Genomic DNA, 23,163 nt, shown 5'->3' on the forward strand with positions numbered 1-23,163 from the left:
CTCCACCCCTCCCCCTCTCCTTCCTCTCTCTCTCTTCCCCTCCCGCAGCCAAGGCTCCATTGGAGCAAAGTTGGCCCAGGCGCTGAGGATGGCTATGTGGCCTCTGCCTCAGGCGCTAGAATGGCTCTGGTTGCAGCAGAGCGATGCCCCGGATGGGCAGAGCATCGGCCCCTGGTGGGCATGCCGGGTGGATCCCGGTCGGGCGCATGCGGGAGTCTGTCTGACTGCCTCACCATTCCAGCTTCAGAAAAATACAAAAAGGAAAAAAATAAAAAATAAAATCCAAGTGGCCCTGGCCGGTTGGCTCAGCGGTAGAGTGTCGGTCTGGCATGCGGGGGTCCCGGGTTCGATTCCTGGCCAGGGCACATAGGAGAAGTGCCCATTTGCTTCTCCACCCCCCCTTCCTCTCTGCCTCTCTCTTCCCCTCCCGCAGCCAAGGCTCCACTTGAGCAAAGATGGCCCGGGTGCTGGGGATGGCTCCTTGGCCTCTGCCCCAGGCGCTAGAGTGGCTCTGGTCGCGGCAGAGCGACGCCCGGAAGGGCAGAGCATCGCCCCCTGGTGGACAGAGCGTCGCCCCTGGTGGGCGTGCCAGGTAGATCCCGGTCGGGCGCATGCGGGAGTCTGTCTGACTGTCTCTCCCCGTTTCCAGCTTCAGAAAAATACAAAAAAAAAATAAAAATAAATAAATAAATAAATAAAAATAAAAAATAAATAAAATCCAAGTATATTTAAAATATAAAATTCAATGCAAATATGTTTAAGAGATGAAATTCACTAATAACCTCACAAACACTCTTGGCAATCTTCGAAAAATGGAAAGTTTAAGAAGTGCCGATTGCCCTGGCCGGTTGGCTCAGCGGTAGAGCGTCGGCCTAGCGTGCGGAGGACCCGGGTTTGATTCCCGGCCAGGGCACACAGGAGAAGCGCCCATTTGCTTCTCCACCCCTCCGCCGCGCCTTCCTCTCTGTCTCTCTCTTCCTCTCCCGCAGCCAAGGCTCCATTGGAGCAAGGATGGCCCGGGCGCTGGGGATGGCTCTGTGGCCTCTGCCTCAGGCGCTAGAGTGGCTCTGGTCGCGACATGGCGATGCCCAGGATGGGCAGAGCATCACCCCCTGGTGGGCAGAGCGTCGCCCCTGGTGGGCGTGCCGGGTGGATCCCGGTCGGGCGCATGCGGGAGTCTGTCTGACTGTCTCTCCCTGTTTCCAGCTTCAGAAAAATGTAAAAAAAAAAAAAAAAAAAAAAAAAAGAAGTGCTGAGTGACCAGAGATGATCACAGCACAGCATGCATGATCCTGTGGAGAGCACATAGGCTTCTGAATGTACCAATGTGGCTTCAAATTCTAGCTCTTGACTAACTAAGTTCCTATAGCTGGTACCTTATCAAACACACAGCCACAGTTTGATCATCTATAAAATGAGTAGTATAATCTGCCTTGGACTTGTTGAGGGATTAAGTGAGAACATAACTAAAGTGCCCAGCACATTTGTAACTGTTAGTTCTCATCTGTTCTGCATCCCATAGTGCAGTAAAATGTATGGGCTCTAGAGAGGATCTGCTACCCACAGTAACCCCTGCCTTCTGACTTGTTTCATCCTTAACCACACCTGGCCTTCCTTGCTACTAATGACACATTTGCAAGACAGTCCACAGGCACTGGGTGGCAACATTCAACATGAGTGAAGGTGCTGGTCAGCCTTGAGAGAGAAAATGATCAGAATGTGAGAGGAACGGATCAACCGTTCCAGGCCCTGACTCCACAACCTTGTCAAAGGACGGGAGGAACTTCTCCTGTCCTCCTGGGTTTGTTTCTCCCTTCTCTCTTCTGTCTCTCCTCAGCCCAGTTTAGGAAGCGGGAGAAAAATAACTTACATCAAGAAGGCAGAAAGCATCTTCCCATACTTTTTGGTCAAGAGAATAAAAAAAAATAAGCATTTCCTAGTTTATTAAAAGCCAGGCTCAGGATGTCCCTCGGGGGAAGTGGTGTCCACACTGGAGGCAGGTGTGGCCATTACACCAATGTGTTAGTCTGGGCGCTCCTTGCTTTAGGAGGTTCCCGTCCTTAGCTCTATCACAAGCCTTTCCGCATGAGATGAACGTTCAGTTTGGTCTCAGGGCCAGCTGTCCCACTTTATTTATTTATTTATTTATTTATTTATTTATTTATTTTTTACAGAGACAGAGAGTGAGTCAGAGAGAGGGTTAGGCACAGACAGACAGGAACGGAGAGATGAGAAGCATCAATCATTAGTTTTTCATTGCGCATTGCAACACCTTAGTTGTTCATTGATTGCTTTCTCATATGTGCCTTGACTGCAGACCTTCAGCAGACTGAGTAACCCCTTGCTGGAGCCAGAGACCTTGGGTTCAAGCTGATGGGCTTTTGCTCAAACCAGATGAGCTCAAGCTGGCGACCTCGGGGTCTTGAACCTGGGTCCTCTGCATCCCTGTCGGATGCTCTATCCACTGCGCCACCGCCTGGTCAGGCCAGTTGTCCCACTTTTGATCACTGCCTAAAAGAAATGGTGTTGAGCTACAAGGAAAACAAGTCAGGCCTGCTTCTACTTGTCTAGTAAATCTTCAGGCTCCAGCAAGCCTGTCTCTCAGATGCTATTGATCCCTAATAAACTGGCTTTTCATCTTCCAGTTTCAGAGGTCTGGACCAATTATGCCCTGGAAACAGATCTGTTTCAAAGCACTCCTCTCTGCCTAGGTCCTTGGGGTATGAAGGGCTATATTCTTTCTGGGCAAATTCTGTCCAGCTAGGAGTTCAAGACCAAGAATAGTTAAACCTGGAGACCAGAGGCTGGTAAGAGACTTGCTAAGATGCCCCGTGAGAGGTGATTTCCCAATCTTAAGCATTTTCCATGCCTAGGATTTCATGCCCTTTCTCTGCTGAAGCCTTCAGACCCCAGGAAGTCCGAAATCAAGAGGTCTCTTGCTTTGCCCTCCTGGGTCGGCCATGGGCTAGCCTGAACTCGTTTAGTCCAGACTGGCCTGAGTTCGGAGCTGTAGCTCTGCTCACCGTTTATCTCACCCTTGCAGAGCTGGTGAATGCCTTTGTGAACTGGCCATGAAAAAGGCATTTTGTATTTCATTTTTGTTTGTTTGTTTGTTTTTAAGAACACAACCTCTTTATTTCCTCTTGAGACATAACCCTTCAGTTTGTAGGAGGAGGAGGAGCCAAGTACTAAAGACATTGGCTAGATCTTCCATTTGTTCTGATGAACTCCAATGAAGGAAGAGGAAGTAGAATCTTGGCTGTGTTGGTCTACAGTATTAGTATTCAGCTTGAGAGATCTCCAGCTTGGTACTTCCTGACAGGACTGCCCCAACAAGGCCCGATGTAATAACAGTCAAAAATGGAGGTGGCAAATATGGAGAATTCAACATGTAGATGCAGGTTAGTCCAAGGTCCTCGTATGCTCTCTAAAATGCCATAGTGGGTCCTGGCTGGCTCATGTGCCTACTGTGCCTCAGATTGTGCCCTCAGCTTCTGAGGCACAGTGGGTTCAGGCCGCCTGGGAGCTCATGGCATCCATTCTCTTGGCAGCTCGCTGGGCTAACCAGTACTTACCTCTTTTGGTCTTGGGCCCTCAAAATTCAGCACAGGCCATGAGAATGTCAAGGTCACCTCATATTTACTGTCACCCCACACCAATAACCACCCCACTGTGTGATGGGCTCTTCTGGTAACTCCAGTACCTATGGACTACCATAACACCAAGATGGTTGAGAAAGCGGCGGGCAACTGTTTTAGAGTTTAGCTCCCATTTGACACTGTTCTTCATTCCTACCTCCAGGTGCCAACCTCTCAAAAATGTCACTGTCACCTCACCTGCCTTGGTCTGGATCTTTTCTAATTTTCCTCTTGTCTTAGCAATTTCTCCTCTTCAAACAATGTCCTGTCTTCTGGGGATGCATACACAGCCAGCCCTGGAGGAAGCAGCTGCTTGGGGCCCACGGATTTCTTCCCTGAAACCAGGTCACCCGGACTCCGAGCTTCTCCCCCGGCTGCGTGAGGATAAGCTCCGCTTGTCTTTGGACCCGCGTTTCCTGTCCTCTCCAGCTTGTGGACACCCTGTCACCAGTGCAGGCACCGCTTCCGGCCCTGACAGCCAGTGGCACCCTCCACCAGCGCTCCACGAGGACAGTGCCCTGGTGGCCGGAGAGCGAGGGTGAGCCAAGCCTTGAAAAAGTTTTACAGACTCTCTCCCTGTTCTCTGTTTGCTTGTCGTGTTGCAAGAATGTGACTCAACAGCCTCCACACCCCGATGACTAAGCCGAGCTTTCATGAGTGGTGTTTTCCAGGCCTTCCTGGGGCAGCGCCCCTCCCTGTTGTCCAGATGCTGCCCAGGGTGGGGCACTGCCCTGCTGGAGCCAGGATGGGAGTTAAAAACGCTCCCCACAGGCGGGCAGAGGAAAAGGCAAGATGAATTCTAGGTTGTTCCACTGCATAACAGTGCACTCAGTCTTGCCCCTGCGTGGGCCCAGCCTAGGAGGTGAAAGTGAGGTGTTAGGAAGAAATTACCCAGTGGGACAACTTCTGTAAGGACCCTGCTGAATTATTTCCTCTTACTTTGACAAAAAGGCAGTTACTAGAGGTTGTGTGAAGAAGCCTGTTTTACTTTTCATTAATTGGTCTTTGATTTGTGGAATATTCAATTTGCTGGGAAAACAAACAACAATCTGACGATTAAGTTTCTGGGGCCAACCCGGAGAAAATCATATAATTAGCAATACAAAGATTTTTCAGAATCTCTGGCCACAAAAATAATAGCACAGAAAGAGTTCACTGTGCACCAGTGAGGTGCGGCAAAAGGCCAAGCATCGGATGATGACCACAGGAGAGATATTACTGAATTCTGTTTGCTTGTAAACATGTGCTTCTCTTTGGAAAAGAATTGCTTAGAGCAATGGTATTTTTAACTATACCCTCGCCAGCTGGGGAAACTTTGATTTTTACCTTAAATTCTTTTAACCTTAAAATCTTTTAACCAGATTTAAAAAAAAAAATCAGCCCTTCTTGTAGAAATGGAAACATATTTCTCATTCTCGATGGGCTATAACAAAAGCAGAAGGCTTACACAATTATTCGTTTTATGAAAAGAGATGAAATCAGCAAGATTCACACAATTACCAACAACCCTTCTTGATGTGCTGCATACCACCTATGAATCACCTGACACAAACCTGCTGCAAATAAGGCCTCTCTGCTGTAAGGACACGGGGCGGGCTCTGTCGAGAACGGCACACCAGTTGGTGGTCTGTTCACAGACAGAATTTTTATAACACATGTTTCAGCCAACTAAGCGTACCCTGCAGGGTGACTACCTGTCCCCTCCTGCAGGCTCTGGAGTGGCCGTGCTGCGGGCTGGCTCTGGTCCCAACAGGAAGCGCAAGCCTCCTGGCTGCGGTCAGCCTCATGTTTGTTGCCCGGCCCCTGACCACAACCGAACGTTTATTTGCTTTGTTTTGTTTTAGGGAGGATCTTTTTATTTTCATATAATTTCCATTTTACAGAAAAATTACAAGAATGATACAAGGAACTCCTACAAACTTTGATACATTTGTTTGCATTTTTGTTTGCATTTTTGCCTTATTTGCTTTATTATTCTCTCTCTTTCTCACCCATTTCAGAATAAGTTGACTTGGTGCCCTTTATCCCTAAATACTCCAGTGTGAATTTTCCAAAGCTCCCAGAGGGTGGTGACTGTACTTTTACATACCCACAGTACAGTTAACACTAATACTACTATCCACGGGGTGGGACAAGAGTAGGTTTAGAGTTGTTCTTATGGAAAGTAATACAACAATTAATCAATAATACAAGAGTAAACTCTGTTTTGCATACTCATAGCTGGAAACCTATGTTTGCTTCACCCTGTATTGCATCAGTTGTCCTAAAATGTTCTCAATTTTGTTTTTATTTTTTGTGGTTTTTTCCTCCTGAGTCTAGGATCAAATCCAAGATCATACACAACATTTGGTTCTCAGGTTTATTTATTTTCCTTTATTTTGGAACATTTCTCCAGCCTTTCTTTGCATTTCTGACCCTGACATTTTTTTTTATTGATTTTAGAGAGGACAGAGAGAGGATGGGAGAGGAGCAGGAAGCATCAACTCCCATATGTGCCTTGACCAGGCAAGCCTGGGGTTTCACACTGGCAACCTCAGCATTCCAGGTCGATGGTTTATCTACTGCGCCACCACAGGTCAGGCCCTGACATTTTTTAAAAATTTACCTTAATGTTTTTAGTTTATTTAAAAGTTTTTTTTTTCTTTTCTGTATTTCTCTGAAGTTGGAAACGGGGGAGGCAGTCAGACAGACTCCCGCATGCGACCCACCGGGATCCACCCGGCACACCCACCAGGGGGCGATGCTCTGCCCATCTTGGGGCATTGCTCTGCCACAATCAGAGCCATTCTAGTGCCTGAGGCAGAGGCCACAGAGCCATCCTCAGTGCCCAGGCAAACGCTGCTCCAATGATGCCTTGGCTGCGGGAGGAGAAGAGAGAGACAGAGAGGAAGGAGAGGGGGAGGGGTGGAGAAGCAGATGGGCGCTTCTCCTGTGTGCCCTGGCCGAGAATTGAACACGGGACTCCCGCATGCCAGGCCGATGCTCTACCACTGAGCCAACTGGCCAGGGCCTATTTAAAAGTTTTAATTGACACAGTTCATAATGGCAATTGTCTAATATTGGACATTTTTTATTTATTGATTTTAGAGAAAGAGGAAGGAAGAGAGAGAGAGAGAAAGTTGGACTCTTTGATCCAATTATTTATATAATTATCAGTTGATTATTGTATGTGTCCTAACCAGAAATTAAACCCACAACCTAGTATGTTGGGACAATGCTTTAACCAACTGAGCTACCCACCCAGGGCCTCCACCCTAACATTTTTAAAATATTTATTTATTTTTGACCCTGACATTTTAAAAAACGAGTACAGCTATATTATAGAATATCTTTCCATCTGGGTTTCCCTCATGTTTCTCATAATTAGATTCAGATTATACATTTTTGTAGAACTATCACAAAATTAAAGGTGTATCTTTCAAGCATCTTATTTGAAGGCACATAATATTTGATATTGGTTTATACTAATGCAATGGTGTTAGGTTTGATGAATTAAAAGGTGTCTACCACTGTGAAGTTATCTTTTTCCTTTGTAGTAAATAAGTCATTTGTGGGAGCATACTGTATAACTCTGTAATTATCTATTTCTTAACAAACTTTACCCATTAATCTTAGCATCCTTTGATGACTTTCAATGTCTGTCACTCTTATATATTTATTAGTTGGCATTCTATTGTAATTAGAGGTTTCCCTTAACCTCTATTTATTTGTTTATATTAATATGGATTCTTATTTTATTCAATGGGGTCTAATTCATTACAAATATTATTAATTCTGATATTAAAATTATTTTCAGTTTAGCCAGTGAGAGCCCCTTCCAGCTGGCTTCTGAGTTCCTGTCACATATTCTCATGATTCTTTGAACACTTTCTTATTTTTTGGCATAAAACAAGATGCTCCAGACTCCGCCTCTATTTTCCCTGGACTGGCCCTGGGATAGATCATTTCTGAAGGACCCTGGCTCCTTTAGAGGGGAACGGTATTTAGAAACTAAGATTTAGGTGCTAAATATGCTTATTCCTACTGGTATGTTATTGCTTTTAGGGGCTCTTAGCAGACAGAATTAGGTAATATTACACACACCAAAACAGAAAGAAATAGATAAGTGTAGAAATGGAGGAATATATTAGAAATATATATGTATATTTAGAAAGAGAAGAAGATCAAGATTAGACATAGATTTATGGTTATACTGATAACTCCAACTCCAATGCAAAATCACATTTGTGGAGTGTGTGTGTGTGTGTGTGTGTGTGTGTGTGTGACAGAGACAGAGAGGGACAGACAGACAGGAAGAGAGAGAGAGAGATGAGAAGCATCAATTCTTCGCTGTGGCATCTTAGTTGTTCATTGATGGCTTTCTCATATGCACCTTGATGGGCAGGGGGGCTCCAGCAGATTGAGTGACCAACCTTGCTCAGGCCAGCAGCCTTGAGCTCAAGCCAGCGACTTTGGGCTTCAAATCAGCAACCTTTGGGCTTAATTCAACGACCATGGGGTCATGTCTATGATCCCATGCTCAAGCCAGCGACCCTGCGCTCAAGCTGGTGAGCCAGTGCTCAAGCCGGCAGCCTTGGGGTTTCAAACCTGAGTCCTCCACATCCCAGTCCAATACTCTATCCACTGCACCACTGCCTGGTCAGGCTACCCTCTCCACATTTATAACTTCTTTTCTCAACAGTGTGGAATCCAGCTTCTCTTAGCCTCAAGCTCAACAATGCACATAGTTTCAGAATTGTTAATCCATAGCATTGCCTAAAGTAAACCTAATGAGAGTTTAGTTTGTTTACAATTTTTAAGGTAAAATTTACAAACATTCAAATGCACAAATCTTAAGTATACAATTCAATGACTTTTGACAAACTGATATATACCTGTGTAACCCATGCATGCTTCTTCTAAGAGATGAGCTACTCGTGCCTGTATCTTCTTAGAAAGCTCCCTATCTTCCCAGCCAGTACCCCACCACCACCAGAATCAATGAATATTTTGCTTAGTCTGTAGTCTCAGTTAACTTCCCTGGTTTTGAACTCCTGTCTTCATCCTATTTCCCCCTCTGTGCTCTTCCCCCTCTGAAGTTTGAGCCTTCCTCAGTGTCTGGCCTTAGGTTGGGTTTTGTTTGTTCTTCCGTGATTTCCCAGATTAAATTTCCAATTTGGCCCTACTCAGTGCTCCCCCATCCTTAGGGCCAATGAGTTGGCCCCTCCTCCAGGTAGGCATCCATCTGGTTCCTATACTAATCTACATTCCTCTTTCTATTGGGCCCCAAAGGATCTCTGGCCTCCAGTGTGCTTCCAGGATAACATAATTTACCAATGACAGTTTCATAATCAAACACAGTTACTCAAGATTTGGCCATAGCACCCTGTCTGGCCCTGCAGGATGCGTCTGTTCCTCTGCTACTAAATCTTGCTCCTTACTCCAGTTGTGTGACGACTGTCGCAGTCCTCCCTCCTTAGCGACGGCTGGAGCCAACAGCTGGGGAAGCTTTTTTCATGAGGATATCTTGTGAGCATGACTGATCAACAGCAACCGTGTCTCTTGTGGTCGTTTGGTCAGCTCACCACCAAGACGTGGCAAGTGGCCAGAGTTGGAGGCACAGGCAGAGAAAGTAAACTGGCCCCCATGCACCCTGTAAATAAATGCTTAATGAATAACTCCCTTTCAGTAGTGCTCAGCCTAGCCAGAGCTATATGGTATAGGGCAGAAACCAAGGTGAGGCCTCAGAACCAGGAAGCCACACCCATGTTAATATTCAGAAAACAGTGGGGTTATAATAGCTTATTTTCCAAGCTCCCTGATGAAAAGGGTTAATGTGGTTCCATCATGACAGCATCTGAAAAGGCTCTTTGACATGCAGGCATTTAGTCCCATTCTTTGTGTTGGCCCTTGATTATATTAGCAGTTTAATAAACAGGGCTTTTTCCATCTATCTTTTGTGTGCTTGGATTCCCCGACAAGGCTAATTAAGCTCCCCAAAGGAGGTGGCAGTGTTGTGCATTTTTCTGTTTTCCTCCCATCTCAGCACCTCCCTGTCAGGTGACAGGTGTTCCATAGATACTTCTGAATTGAATTGAATCTTAGCACGTTGACAAGGTCTCCTTCCATCGTATCCCACCTAGTTCTCAGTGAGGTGCCAAGCACCCAGTAGGTGCTCAACCTGGCTGAATAACTCAAACTAATCTACTAAATTGTTGCTGACTCAGAGTGATACTCTTTTCAGGGGTCTGCATTTTGGAAGAGGACAACAATGAATGTGCAATGGTTAATCACCCTAGTGGAATTAACCTAATAGTGGGATTACAGGCAACAGGGAGCCTGGGTAAGGAGGACATTTGTGAGCAAGGGGCTCTTTGTTGCCCCACCAATCACGCCCCGTCACTATGTCACTCTTCCCCTGAGGGCCTCAGAATGTTGGGTCCTAAAGGGATCATTTGATTCTGCTAATAGACCCCACTGGCTGTCTGCCTTTCCTGAGCTTTCTCTCTCCTGTTTTGTTTTCATCCGTTTCCTTTGGCCCGACAACAGATAGGCTGTAGAACCTTCCTGGAAAGGACCCTGTAGGCCAGCATCTCTTGCCAGAATCTCATAGTTGCAAATCTTCTAAGATTTCTGCTTTAATCCCTACTAACAGGACTGTGGAAGTTGGCCCCAACAGGCAGGCAACCAGGGGCTCTGTGAATTGGATCTCCTTCCTGACAGGCCGTTCACTCCGGGATTTGGTTCCGACCCCACATCCTCCTTCCTTTATCAGGTGCCCAGCTGTGTGGGATCTGCCTCTGCTATGCCTCCTACTGCTGGCCAACTTCAGGCCCTCACTCCTACCTTGATTATTTTAACCATCTACTCCCTCATGAGTGTACCTGCCTCTGGTTGTGATTAGATGTAAAAATATTTGGCCGTGACCCCAAATTTGTTATTGGCTTCCCACTGGTGCCATTACTTGACCCACTAGTCCCCATGAACAGGGACAAAGACAGGAAAATTTATTTTCTTTCTTTTTTTTAATATATTTTTCTGAAATAAGAAGTGGGGAGGCAGACAGACAGACTCCCAATGCACCTGACTGGGATCCACCCAGCATGCCCACTAGGGAGTGATGCTCTGCCCATCTGGAACATTGCTCTGTTGCAACAGGAGCCATTCTAGCACCTGAGGTGAAGGCCATGGAGCCATCCTCACCGCCTGGGCCAACTTTGCTCCAGTGAAGCCTTGGCTATGGGAAGGGAAGAGAGAGATAGAAAGAAAGGAGAAAGGGAAGGGTGGAGAAGCAGATGGGCACTTCTGTGTGCCCTGCCTGGGAATTGAACCCATGACTTTCACATACTGGGCTGACACTCTATCACTGAGCCAACTGGCCAGGGCTAGCCAGGGAAATTTAAAACCTTATGTAGAACTCCATCCAGATGAGCTGAACTCAGCCACAGTGGGAGGGGAGGTCTCACTGGAATCCAAGGTTCTCACTCAGTCTTGGTTTCAATTAGAATCATCCGGGAAACTTAAAAAATCCTGTCTAGCACCCCTCCCTCCAGCTTCTGATTAATTAGACTGGAATGAAGTTTGAATTTGTTTATTCTTTTCTGTTTTCTTTTTTTTTAACAGAGAGAGAGTCAGAGAGAGGGATAGATAGGAACGCAGAGAGATGAGAAGCATAATCATCAGTTTTTCGTTGTGGCACTTTCGTTGTTCATTGATTGCTTTCTCATATGTGCCTTGACCGTGGGCCTTCAGCAGACCGAGTAACCCCTTGCTCGAGCCAGCGACCTTGGGTCCAAGCTGGTGAGCTTTTTGCTCAAACCAGATGAGCCCGCGTTCAAGCTGGTGACCTTAGGGTCTCAAACCTGGGTCCTCCGCATCCCAGTCCAATGCTCTATCCGCTGCACCACCGCCTAGTCAGGCTGTTTATTCTTTCTTTTGAAATAAACCTTTATTTTAATTTTTTTATTTAATTAATTGTGCTTACATAGATTCTAGGGTTGCCCTGAATGCCTCCCCCCTCCCCTCTATTCCCCTCAACATCTCCCTTGCCCCCCTGCCCTACAGCGCCCTCCCCCTTCCCTTCAGCTTTATCCCATCCTATCATCCCCTTTCCCTCTGTCCTCTTTTCCTCTGTTCCTCCTCTGTCTCAATTCGGTTCCTATATACAATGGAATACTATGGGGCCATGAAAAAGAAGGAAATATTACCTTTTGCAACAACATAGATGGACCTGGAAACTATTATGTTAAGTGAAATAAGCCAGGCACAGAAAGAAAAATATCATATGACCTCACTCATTTGAGAAACCCAAGGAACAATGAGAACTGAGGAATGAAATAAACTTTTATACAAGTACAAAAGTACTTTTGTCCAGAAAGGTTACAAGTCCATCATTACTACCTTTTCACTTATTATTACAAATTCTCATTACAATTCTAATTGTTGTGAATGCTCCATTGAAGTACACATATTTAACCATTCACTTGCCATTTGTTGAACATTTAGTTTCATTCCAACTTGTAGCTATTTTAAAAGAAAACATGATGAGAGCAATCTTCACATAAATTTCCTTATTGTGGGTGTTTTGTATTTCATCAGGAGAAATCCCCAGACATCATTTTATTGGCTCAATTGTTTTTCAGATGCCTCTGAACCAATTTACACCATTCCAGGATGGGCGAAAATTTCTATTTCACCCAGCCCTGGTCATCTACTACATAACGAAACATTTATTCTATATTTCAATGTATATGTCTACATTTGAGGCTTACATTTTTAAAAAGCTCCCCAGGCAATTCTAAGGTGGAATCTGGGTGGAGAAACACCAGTAAACAGGACTAAGAGTTGGCCCCGTGCCACGGTCCCTTTTTCTCAGCCTCTGAAGATCTTGTGCTCTGATAGCAAAGGCCCAGAAAGAGAACCCCCCAAACTGGGCACTGAAGGAAAGAACCTCAAAAGAGTGGGCACTAAGAGGTTTCTTCCTAAGGCCTAGGGCCAAGCCTGCCCACGCCATCGTCCCTGGGCTGAAAGTGACCCAGAGAACCAGGAGCACATGACCCCAAAGACAGAGAACCAGGAGCACGTGACCCCAAAGACAGAGAACCAGGAGCACGTGACCCCAAAGACAGGGAACCAGGAGCACATGACCCCAAAGAACAAAAATAAAGGCTCCGTCATTAGGACATCAGGTCTTTCCCCTTAACCTTGGGAGAACCTACTTCCCAGCCCTTGGTCCTGACTCAGAGTCTCTGAATGTGCTGACCACCGCCCACCCAGTGTGCCTCCTCCATACTCCATCCCTATAGTCTGAGTTTTTAAAATGGCTTTTTAAACTACAAAATAACTATTGGGATAGCATAAACAAATACTAAAGAACCAAATGCAGCGACATTGAAGTGTTTCCCCTCATCTCCCTACTTCCATCCCCTTCCCTAGGGGCTAGCTGACACTGTGTCCCTTGATGTTTTCCTGTCCACTTACCAATGCATGTGTGTGTGTGTGTGTATGTGTGTGTGTGTGTGTGTGTGTGTGTGTGTGTGAGAGAGAGAGAGAGAGAGAGAGAGAGAGAGAGCGCTGTGTATGCCTGCATACAGGATTTCTAAAACACATAAATGGAAGCATGCTGTATATAGTTTTCTTCAACTTGCCTTCATAATTTAACATGGACCACTTTGTGGTAGTTCATATAGAGCTGCCTCATTCTTTTTCTTTTTCATTTATTTATTTTTAGAGAGAGACAAACAGACGCACACATACACACAGAAAGAGAGAGGGAGAGACATCGATTTGTCATTCCACTTATTCATGACGTCATTGGTTGAGTCTTGTATGTGCCCTGACCGGGGATCATACCCATAACCTCAGCACGTGGCAATGCTGCTCTAACCAACTGAGCTACCCTGCCAGGGCCTGCCTCATTCTTTTTCGTGGCTGCATGAAAACCAGTGGTACATGATGATATCACATAATTTGATACTTTTGTTGATAGATGCTTCAGTTGCTTCTCATTCTTTTCTCTGTAACAACAATGCTACAATGAACTCCTTTGTGTATATACTTCTTTGTACCATCCTACCTGGCTTTGAGTATTACCGCTGCTGGAAAACTCTTGGTGTGGGATTCCCACTATGCATATGCTATGTATTGCTGCTATTTCCAGGACTCATTTAGATCCCAGAAGAATACCTCCCTGCTCAGTCTTGACCTCTGCTCTCGCCCCATTGTCTGCTGTGGTGGTCACAGCATACCTTAAGGCTCAGCTGCCACTTCTCCGATGACCCTACCACAACATAGAAAGGTACAAAAAGGACAGCTATTGTCCCTCTGTCTATTTGGAAGAAAGAAAGAAAGAAAGAAAGAAAGAAAGAAAGAAAGAAAGAAAGAAAGAAAGAAAGAAAGCCACTGCCTTCAAATGCAATTCAGGTGGAGAAAGCATGAGAGCGGGAGTCCATCAAAGTGGTTTCCAAGGTTCTCTTTTGCTCCTGGGATGGAGTGAGAGGCTGTAAGGGCGGTGAATCACTGACATAGAAGATACTGAAGTGGTGGTAGAAGCTCTCCAAAGCAGCAGAGGGAGCAAAAGGAGTGGTGTGTATGTGAGTGTGAGTGTGTGTGTGTGAGCAAGCACATGCATGTGTGTGTTTAGCCCTGAACCAAATGTCCTTGGCCCATGGATGGAGAGAACCAAACCTGGATCTAATGTGTTGTACGTTTTGTCCCTTAAGATTTTTAAGCACCCTGGTCCTGCAAGAAGCAATAAGGGCTAATGAGAAGCAGGCCGTACTCCGGCAAACAGGATATCTGGTTCCATTTATGACTTCACCAGGGCCTGCCGTGGAATGTTCAGCAGCTTCAGTTTGCTGCCCCATGCTTCCGGTCTCTCTTGTCAAAAGGTGCCGTCTGCACCTTCGGGATACAGGAGTTAGGTTTCTTGTTTTTCCTGCAAAGTAGTGCTAGTGACATTGGCTGTTTAAAATGGGACCAGTCCTTTGGACAAGACGTTTGCTATGCTTGGCATCCTTCTTCCTTACTTTCTGGACGCACAGAAAGAACATATGTTTGTGGTCTTGGAGGCAGGGGGTGAACCTCCTGTGTGGCAGCCCTCCTGAAATGTATTCTTGCACACACAAATGCAAAGGCAGATGTTGACTCGCTTTCTCAACCCTTCAGAAATTCTTTCAGGGAATTATAGTGTGGTCACTGTCAGAGTAAAACAATAAACAAACCCGCTTTAATCAGGGATAAGCTACATTTGGGCAGTTTAAGCAAAATGAAAGTTTGCTCATGGAAAAGTAATTTATTTAGACGAATCAGGATTGTAAAACTTTTTATTGAAGTGTAACATACATTTAGAAAAATGCATGCATCATAAATGTACAGATTGGTGAATCTGTACAAAGTGAACACTCCTATGTTATCCAGGTAACCACTACCTGGGTCAAGAAGTAGAACATTAACGGCACCCTGAAGACCCTCGTACCCCCATCCCAGTTACTAGTTCTCTGAAGTATAACCACAACCTGATTTTCCACACCTTTTATTAATTATACCTATTCTTTTTTTAATGGTTTGTTATACTATTTATTTAGTTATTAAATGGACAGTCTATTTTATGCAACATTACAGGTAGCTTTCAAAACTATAATAAAATAGAGTCCACTATTCAGCTCAGGAGAAAACAATAAGATCATTCTTCCAGTAAGTGTCACATAAGCACTCATAGTAACAGTCCCTTTCTTGGTCCTCAAAGGGAATAATCAATCAGAGAGTTCTTTACCTCCATTGGTTTCTTTTTAATTGATTAATTTTAGAGAGACAGGAAGGCAGAGAGTATGTGTGTGTGAAAGAGAGGGAGAGAGGGAGAGAGAGAGAGAGAGAGAGAGAGAGAGAGAGAGAAGCATTGATTTGTTCAACACATTTATGTGTTCATTGGTTGACTCAAGTATATTCCCTGACTGGGGATTGATCCCGTAACCTTGGTGTATCAGGATGACACTCTAACCAACTGAGTTACCTGGCCAGGGCCTCCAACTTTTTAAAAACTTTGATTTATTGATTTTTAGATAGAGGGCAAAAAGAGAGAGAAGAAGAAGAAGTGGGAAGCATCAACTTGTAGTAGTGGCTTCTCATATATGCCTTGACCAGGCAAGCCCATGGTGACCTCAGCATTCCAGGTCAACACTTTATCCACTGCGCCACCACAGGTCAGGCTCCATTAGGATTTTAACATTCTTGAACTATAGCTGTTTCAAAATCAAAAGTCTAACTTCAATCACCCTAGAGATGTACACTAATTATGCCTGTTCTTGAACTTTATATATATGAAATTTATTCACGTTTTGTGCATTCTTGCTCATTTATTCTCATTACTACATGGTATTCCATGAAGAACTATATCACATTTATTTATCCACTCTATGCTAGTGGAATTTGGGGCTGTTTTTGGCTAGTTCATACAATGCTGCTATAGACAGTTTTGCACATTTCCCTTGGTGCTTACGTGCAGACACTTTTGTTGTGGACATTCCTACAAGTGGAACTGTTGGGTCACAGTATCTGCATACAGTCAGCTTTAATGGACCTTGGAAAGAGCAGTGAATGGGAGTTAGGAATGTATTTTTGACAGGTGAAAAATCACAGAGCCATGATCAGGCCCTCAGGCCTCTGGTCCCTTCCCAGGCTTGGATTACAGGGCAGCCAGAGCAAACCAGTTATCCTCTGTGTTTCCTCAACTGTAAACTGGAAATAATTAGCACCTGCTCTATTACTTGCTGGGGATGGGAAAGCCCATGGTAAAGTCTCAGGCTGCACGGATGTAAGCTGTTATTAAAAGGGAGGTTTTTAATTATTAATGAGAACTAAAGACAAACTATACTTATGTGCTCTTCCATTTCGAATTAAGAATCTAGAGATTAGATTAACTGCTCCGTGGGGCGCCCAGCTGCAATGAGTAACCTCCCAAGGCTGTCCTCTGCATCTCACCAGAAGATTCCTCTACTGCCTGGAGCTCCCAGGGGTCCTCCCAGTTCTTTCTCTCAATCGCCAGCTGCCCCAGCTTTCCCTCCAGCCCCAACAGCCTGAGTTGGCTGAATCTGGAAAAACTGGTTGGACGCAATCATTTCATGTCTGCGTTATTGAACGTAAAGTTTGAGTATTGTCAATGAGATGCTTTGATCTCACAGCGCAAAAGTTCATAGGCACTTATGAGCTTATTCTACCAAAGTTGAAACCAGGGACTGTAAAAAATAATTAAGAGAAGTGTCAAAATCTCTTTCATCTTATTGGCTCCCATGCGTTACACAAGAAGAAGACAGCGCCCTCTTCTGGCTAATGTCACACTTGCATGGCTTGCCAACACTGGACTGTTTTTTCACTTGGGAGCGGGCTTATCTTGGGGTGAGTACTGAGTAAACCATGTTTGGGCATACACTTCCTTCAAAAGAGAAAAATCAAAGCTGTGATGCTTATAATTGTATTAAGAAGTACTAATTGGTACTTTCAAAATGGGCAGGGGGGTATAAGGTAAAGTTTAGAGAATATAGTCAACAATGTTATAATAGTGCCAGGTGGGCACTTGACATATAGAGAAGGGACCCCTTTATAACCTATATGACTGTCTTCTTCATGTGCTGTACACCTAAAATTAATACAAAATAGTGTTGAATGCAAACTGTAATCAAAAAATGAAATAAGCCTGACCAGGCAGTGGTGCAGTGGATAGAGCGTCAGACTGGGATGAGGAAGACCCAAGTTCGAGACCCCGAGGTTGCCAGCTTGAGCGTGGGCTCATCTGGTTTGAGCAAAAAATTCACCAGCTTGGACCCCAGGTCTCTGGCTCTAGCAAGGGGTTACTCAGTCTGCTGAAGGCTCACGGTCAAGGCACATATGAGAAAGCAATCAATGAACAACTAAGATGTCGCAATGCACAACGAAAAACTAATGATTGATGCTTCTCATCTCTCCTTTCCTGTCTGTCTGTCCCTGTCTATCCCTCACTCTGACTCTCTCTCTGTCTCTGTAAAAAAATAAAATAAAATAAAATAAATAAAAATAATTTTTTAAAAAAGTGAAATAATAATAAAAAATCTGTGATGGTTCATTTTATATGCAATTAACATTTAAATATAATAGGTACTTTTCTTTTAGCTTCTGTAATGGGGTTGGGCCTTATCTAAGGATAAGAGTAAAAACTGAGGTTTCCCAAAAAAAGATATTCTGCTTCAAACTGCAACATCAACTCTCCCCTGAATTTCTAGCCTGCTAGCCTGGCTTACAAATTCTAGACTTGTCAGTTCCCACAACTGCAAGAGTCAGTTCCTCAAAATAAGTCTTAAAAGAACACACACACACCCTATCGGTTCTGTTTCCTTGGAGAACCCTAACTAATACAAAACCTAACTCCAGAACCCATTTTATATCAGTGACATCTCCTTTGAAAGAACATGAAGTATAGCAGATGATTATTTATTTATTTAGACAATTAAATTTAACAGGGCGACATTGGTCAACTAGAGTACATAGATTTAGAGAAAACATCCCCACATCATTTGGACAGTCGATTATGCTGTATACCCATCACTCAAAGTGAAATCACCTTCTGTCACTGTATATTTTTGTTTCTCTTTAAGCCCCTCCCCTTCCCCCCACTTCCCTCCGGCGCCTCCCACAGTTGAATTTTTGAGTTCAGGTTTAAGTCTTAGTCCCTAGCTACTTAATCATACTCAACTTTGGTTTCTTCATTTGTAGAAAGAATAAAATAGTAATATTTACTGGAATAGGGTTCTATAAAGATGAAATAAGAGAAAACATGCTCAGAACAGTGTCGGGCTCCAAGTAAGTACTTGATAAATGCAAGTAGTTACTGTTATTATTAAAGTCACTGAGGGAAGCTGTCAAGGAAGAGAGAAGGGCACCTGGAGGGGTAGCTGGTCTTGTTCACTCCCTGCCCCTTGTCTCCCAAAGCTCTCCTGTACAGGCCATCTCTGCTTTTCACCACCTGTTCCTGGGGACATTATAAAGCAATTTCTTGTTAAGTGTTAGATGCCTTCCCATTGGAAGATTAAAAGTTAGATTCCAAATTAAGGACTAAGTCATAGAAGAAACCATTCTTGTCACAAAAGCCAATTGCGGTAAATCTTGGTAATCATTGAAAACAGTAAAATTATTCTTTTAACACTTACCATGGGCCCTCTATAAAATTTAATCTTTTCTCCATAATATAATTTATTAAATTAATTAGAAGTTTTGTTTGCTTCTCATAATTTTTTTTTTAACAGAGACAGGGAGAGAGTCAGAGAAAGGGATAGACAGGAACAGAGAGAGCTGAGAAGCATCAATCATCAGTTCTTCATTGCGACACCTTAGTTGTTCATTGATTGCTTTCTCATATGTACCTTGACTGTGGGACTTCAGCAGTCTGAGTAACCCCTTGCTCGAGCCAGCTACCTTGGGTCCAAGCTGGTGAGCTTTGCTCAAACCAGATGAACCTGTGCTCAAGCTGGCGACCTTGGGGTCTCGAACCTGGTCCTTCTGTATCCCAGTCCTACACTCTATCCACTGCGCCACTGCCTGGTCAGGCTGCTTCTCATAATTTAAAGGACTTTGGCAAGATGATTTGGTTGGGAAAAACCTGTTTTTAAAGCTAGCCAGTGATCTCTAAGTGGATGAATTTTGGCTCATTTATATTTTCTTTGTTATATATATATATATTTGTGTGTGTTTCATGAAGTGATTCATGAGAGGACTCATAAACGTAAACAGCAGGTTATAGACTCCTGAGATTTAGTATAATAAAAGATACATAGCAAAAAACAGTAGAAAATGGTATGCATTAATGGAATCCAGAGAGATTCAACACAGACTTCCAAGATCATTTCTTGTCTGAGGCCACACAAGGTCCTCTTTCTCTCGCCGCCAACGATAGGCACATGTGCGGAACTTATTTGTCCATGGAAGCCTGTTCGAGTCTCAGAGTCCAAGGCTTTTATGGGAACCTGGTCACATATGTATATTTTGCTATGCAACCAACTCTGGCAAACAAAGCTCAGGAGCCTAACAATGAAACCAGGTGCACAGTGTCGAGCTTGATGTTTGTACAAAGAAACCTGACAAGCAGGTATGCCCATTGCTCTGGGAGTATATATCCGACCCACCAATCACTAACATAAAGAACACTCTGGGGCCCACATTCCCAGTGGTTGGCTAAGGGTTAATCACAAGTCCCTTAGAGCAATGCAAGGAGTAAGCAACCAGACCTGCTGCGTTAACTCTTTCCTCAGTCTGTATTTTCTCAAGTGCCTGTAATTAACCCATATTACCTTTATAATCAGAGAAGTAACTATTACTATAAAGGCCTCCAAAGTTAATGATTTTCTTTTTGAGCGATTTAATGATGCTGCTTTGTAATCTCAGTACATTTCCCTGCACCAGCGGAGCTGCTGAGAGAAGTAAAGTCACCCTACTGGACGTTTCATTGATGCACATAGCCCTTTATGGAAAATCATAAAAATAGGCGGGACAGGGCATGTGAGGCCAAGGAGGAAGCACAGCAACGCCCAGTCAACCTCCCCAGCTTAGAGATGAAAAAGTTGGAACAGGAGCAGTGAAAGGACTCACTCAATCTTAGGAGTTTTCTGTTTAAAATTTCTCTCAGAACTCCTGAAGTGGAAGAAGGCAATGTGTGTTTAGTTGCTTCAGATTGTCTTTTACACGGGCAGAGACTGGAGGAGTCCTGGCTGGCGGAGCTGCCGGAACCAAGTGCCCATGGTCTCCCGTCTCCTCTAGCCTCGGCTCTAAGCCTCCCATCCCTCCCCGGGACTCTGGGGCCAGGGCATTGCCCGTGCTCATGCTACTGTGTCAATGGTCCAGTTTGGAACCGAGCAAGACACTAGTTCATCTTCACTGAAATTTCCCCTTCTCTCCCCTTCACTGACTCTCCTATTGGCTGGGGTGGTATCTGTCTCCCATGGGACTATATGCACCTTGAAGGCCTCCTGGGGCCAGGTGATACAGTGGCTATGATGGCGGGTAGTGAAATAAGTTCTGGTTTAGTGTCTCACTGACTGTGTGATTTGAGTTACTTAATGGAAATAATAGTACCTCTGTCAGAAGGTACTATTGAGGGTATGGGAGGGAGTAATAATTCTTAACTAGCATAGAGTTTGGCATATAAAAATTGTTCAGTAGCCTGACCAGGTGGTGGCGCAGTGGATAGAGCGTCGGACTGGGATGTGTAGGACTCAGGTTTGAGATCCCCAGGGCGCTAGCTTGAGCGCGGGCTCATCTGGTTTGAGCAAAAAGCCCACCAGCTTGGACCCAAGGTCGCTGGCTCGAGCAAGGGGTTACTTGGTCTGCTGAAGGCCCATGGTCAAGGCACATATGAGAAAGCAATCAATGAACAACTAAGGTGTCGCAACGAAAAACTGATGATTGATGCTTCTCATCTCTCCGTTCCTGTCTGTCTATCCCTCTCTCTGATTCTCTCTCTTTCTCTGTAAAAAAATAAAATAAAAAAAAATTGTTCAGTAAATATTAGCTATTTAGCTATTATTTTCAAAATAAGTACTCCATTTATTTTGGAAAACTCTATTCTCTGATCTTCTTTAACAGTTTATTGAAGTAATTGACATACAATATACACTGTACATGTTTAAAGTATACATTGTCAGCCTGGCTTGTGGTAGTGCTGTGGATAGAGTGTTGACCTGGAACACTGAGGCCACTGGTTTGAGACCCTGGGCTTGCCCAGTCAAGGCACATACGACAAGCAATCAGTGAACAACTAAAGTGAAACAACTATGAGTTGATACTTCTCGTCCCCCCTCCCCTGTAAAATCAATAAATAAAATATTTAAACAAATGAAGTGTATATTGTCATAAGTTTTGACATGTGCATACCTGTGAAAACATCACCACACTCAAGTTAATGAACACACGCACAATGTCCAGAAGTTTCCTTATATCCTCTGTCATCCTTTTCCCTGTCCTCAGGCAGCCACTGTTAACTGTCTGTCTCTACACATTAGCGTACACTTTCTCAAATACTATACGAATGGAATCATATAGTATGCACTCCTTTTTGGCTTCTTCCGTTCAGTGTTACTTTGAGATTCATCCATGTTGCTGAGTCTATCAGTTGCTCAGTAGACATACCACAATTTGTTTATTCATTCACCAATTGATGGCCATTTGGGTTGTTTCCAGTTTTGAGGTCTTAGAAATAAAAATTATATGAAGATATGTGTACAAGTCTTTGTATAGACATGTACTTACATTTCTCCTGGGAGTACAATGGGTGAGTCATAAGCATGTATCTGTTTAAATTTTTAAGAAACTGCCAACTTGTTTTCCAAGTGTTTGTATTATATTATTTTGCATTCCCACTAGTATAGGAGAGGTCCAGATGTTCCACACCCTTGAAAACAGGAAGACCCAAAGGTAGTCTTGCTGTAGAAATGTAGTTATTTAGACAAAGAGTTCCTGTAGTTAAATACATGAGGGAAATATTGGTTTTCTTTGCAATAGGACTTCTTAATGCCTTACTGTACGAATGTGTTGGTACCTTTCCACCAGTGGACACATGCACTCTCCTCAAACTTACTGATCCACGGAAACTTTTATTTGAGGTATACCTCTAGCAATTAGCATTCTACAGAGCGCATCTTGGGAACTGTGTCTTGGGAGTTGCTTTGTGCAAAGGTTGGCAAATGTAGATATTACTATAGCCGCCACAGACCAAGCAGTTGATCTGAAATCCCCTTGTGCATCTTTTAAAGCAGGGGTCCCCAAACTACGGCCCGTGGGGCACATGTGGCCCCCTGAGGCCATTTATCCAGCCCCCACCACACTTCCGGAAGGGACACCTCTTTCATTGGTGGTCAGTGAGAGGAGCATAGTTCCCATTGAAATACTGGTCAGTTTGTTGATTTAAATTTACTTGTTCTTTATTTTAAATATTGTATTTGTTCCCGTTTTGTTTTTTTACTTTAAGATATGTGCAGTGTGCATAGGAATTTGCTCATAGTTTTTTTTATAGTCTGGCCCTCCAATGGTCTGAGGGACAGTGAACTGGACCCCTGTGTAAAAATTTTGGGGACCCCTGTTTTAAAGTATAAACATTCTGCTTTTCTGGCTTAGAAAGAAAAGTATGACAAGAAGCCAGATAGGGATATTGAAGTTACTTGGGGGGGTGAGCTGACCAAATTATTCAATCGAGTGTTTCTCTAATATCTCTTTTGAAGTAAGTTCAGGGGTGAAACCCCATCCTCCAATCAGCACAGTGCTGACATTTTTCCACAAGTGGCTTATAGATTGCTACATAATCAGGCACTTTGAAAGATACTAAGATTAGCCTGACCAGGCGGTGGCGCAGTGGATAGAGCATCAGACTGGGATGCGGAAGGACCCAGGTTCAAGACCCCGAGGTCTCCAGCTTGAGCGTGAGCTCATCTGATTTGATCATAACTCACCAGCTTGCACTCAAGGTCGCTGGCTCGAGCAAGGGGTTACTCGGTCTGCTGAAGGCCCACGGTCAAGGCACATATGAGAAAGC

General features: G+C 44.2%; 1 pseudogene; it reads right to left on the reverse strand.

The window, feature by feature from the left end:
* Positions 1-3,421: 3,421 nt before the first annotated feature.
* Positions 3,422-5,425, reverse strand: LOC136335419 (large ribosomal subunit protein bL9m pseudogene; annotated as a pseudogene).
* Between the last annotated feature and the right edge of the window lie 17,738 nt (positions 5,426-23,163).

Source organism: Saccopteryx bilineata, chromosome 4, assembly GCF_036850765.1.
Source record: "Saccopteryx bilineata isolate mSacBil1 chromosome 4, mSacBil1_pri_phased_curated, whole genome shotgun sequence".
Lineage (NCBI taxonomy): Eukaryota > Metazoa > Chordata > Mammalia > Chiroptera > Emballonuridae > Saccopteryx > Saccopteryx bilineata.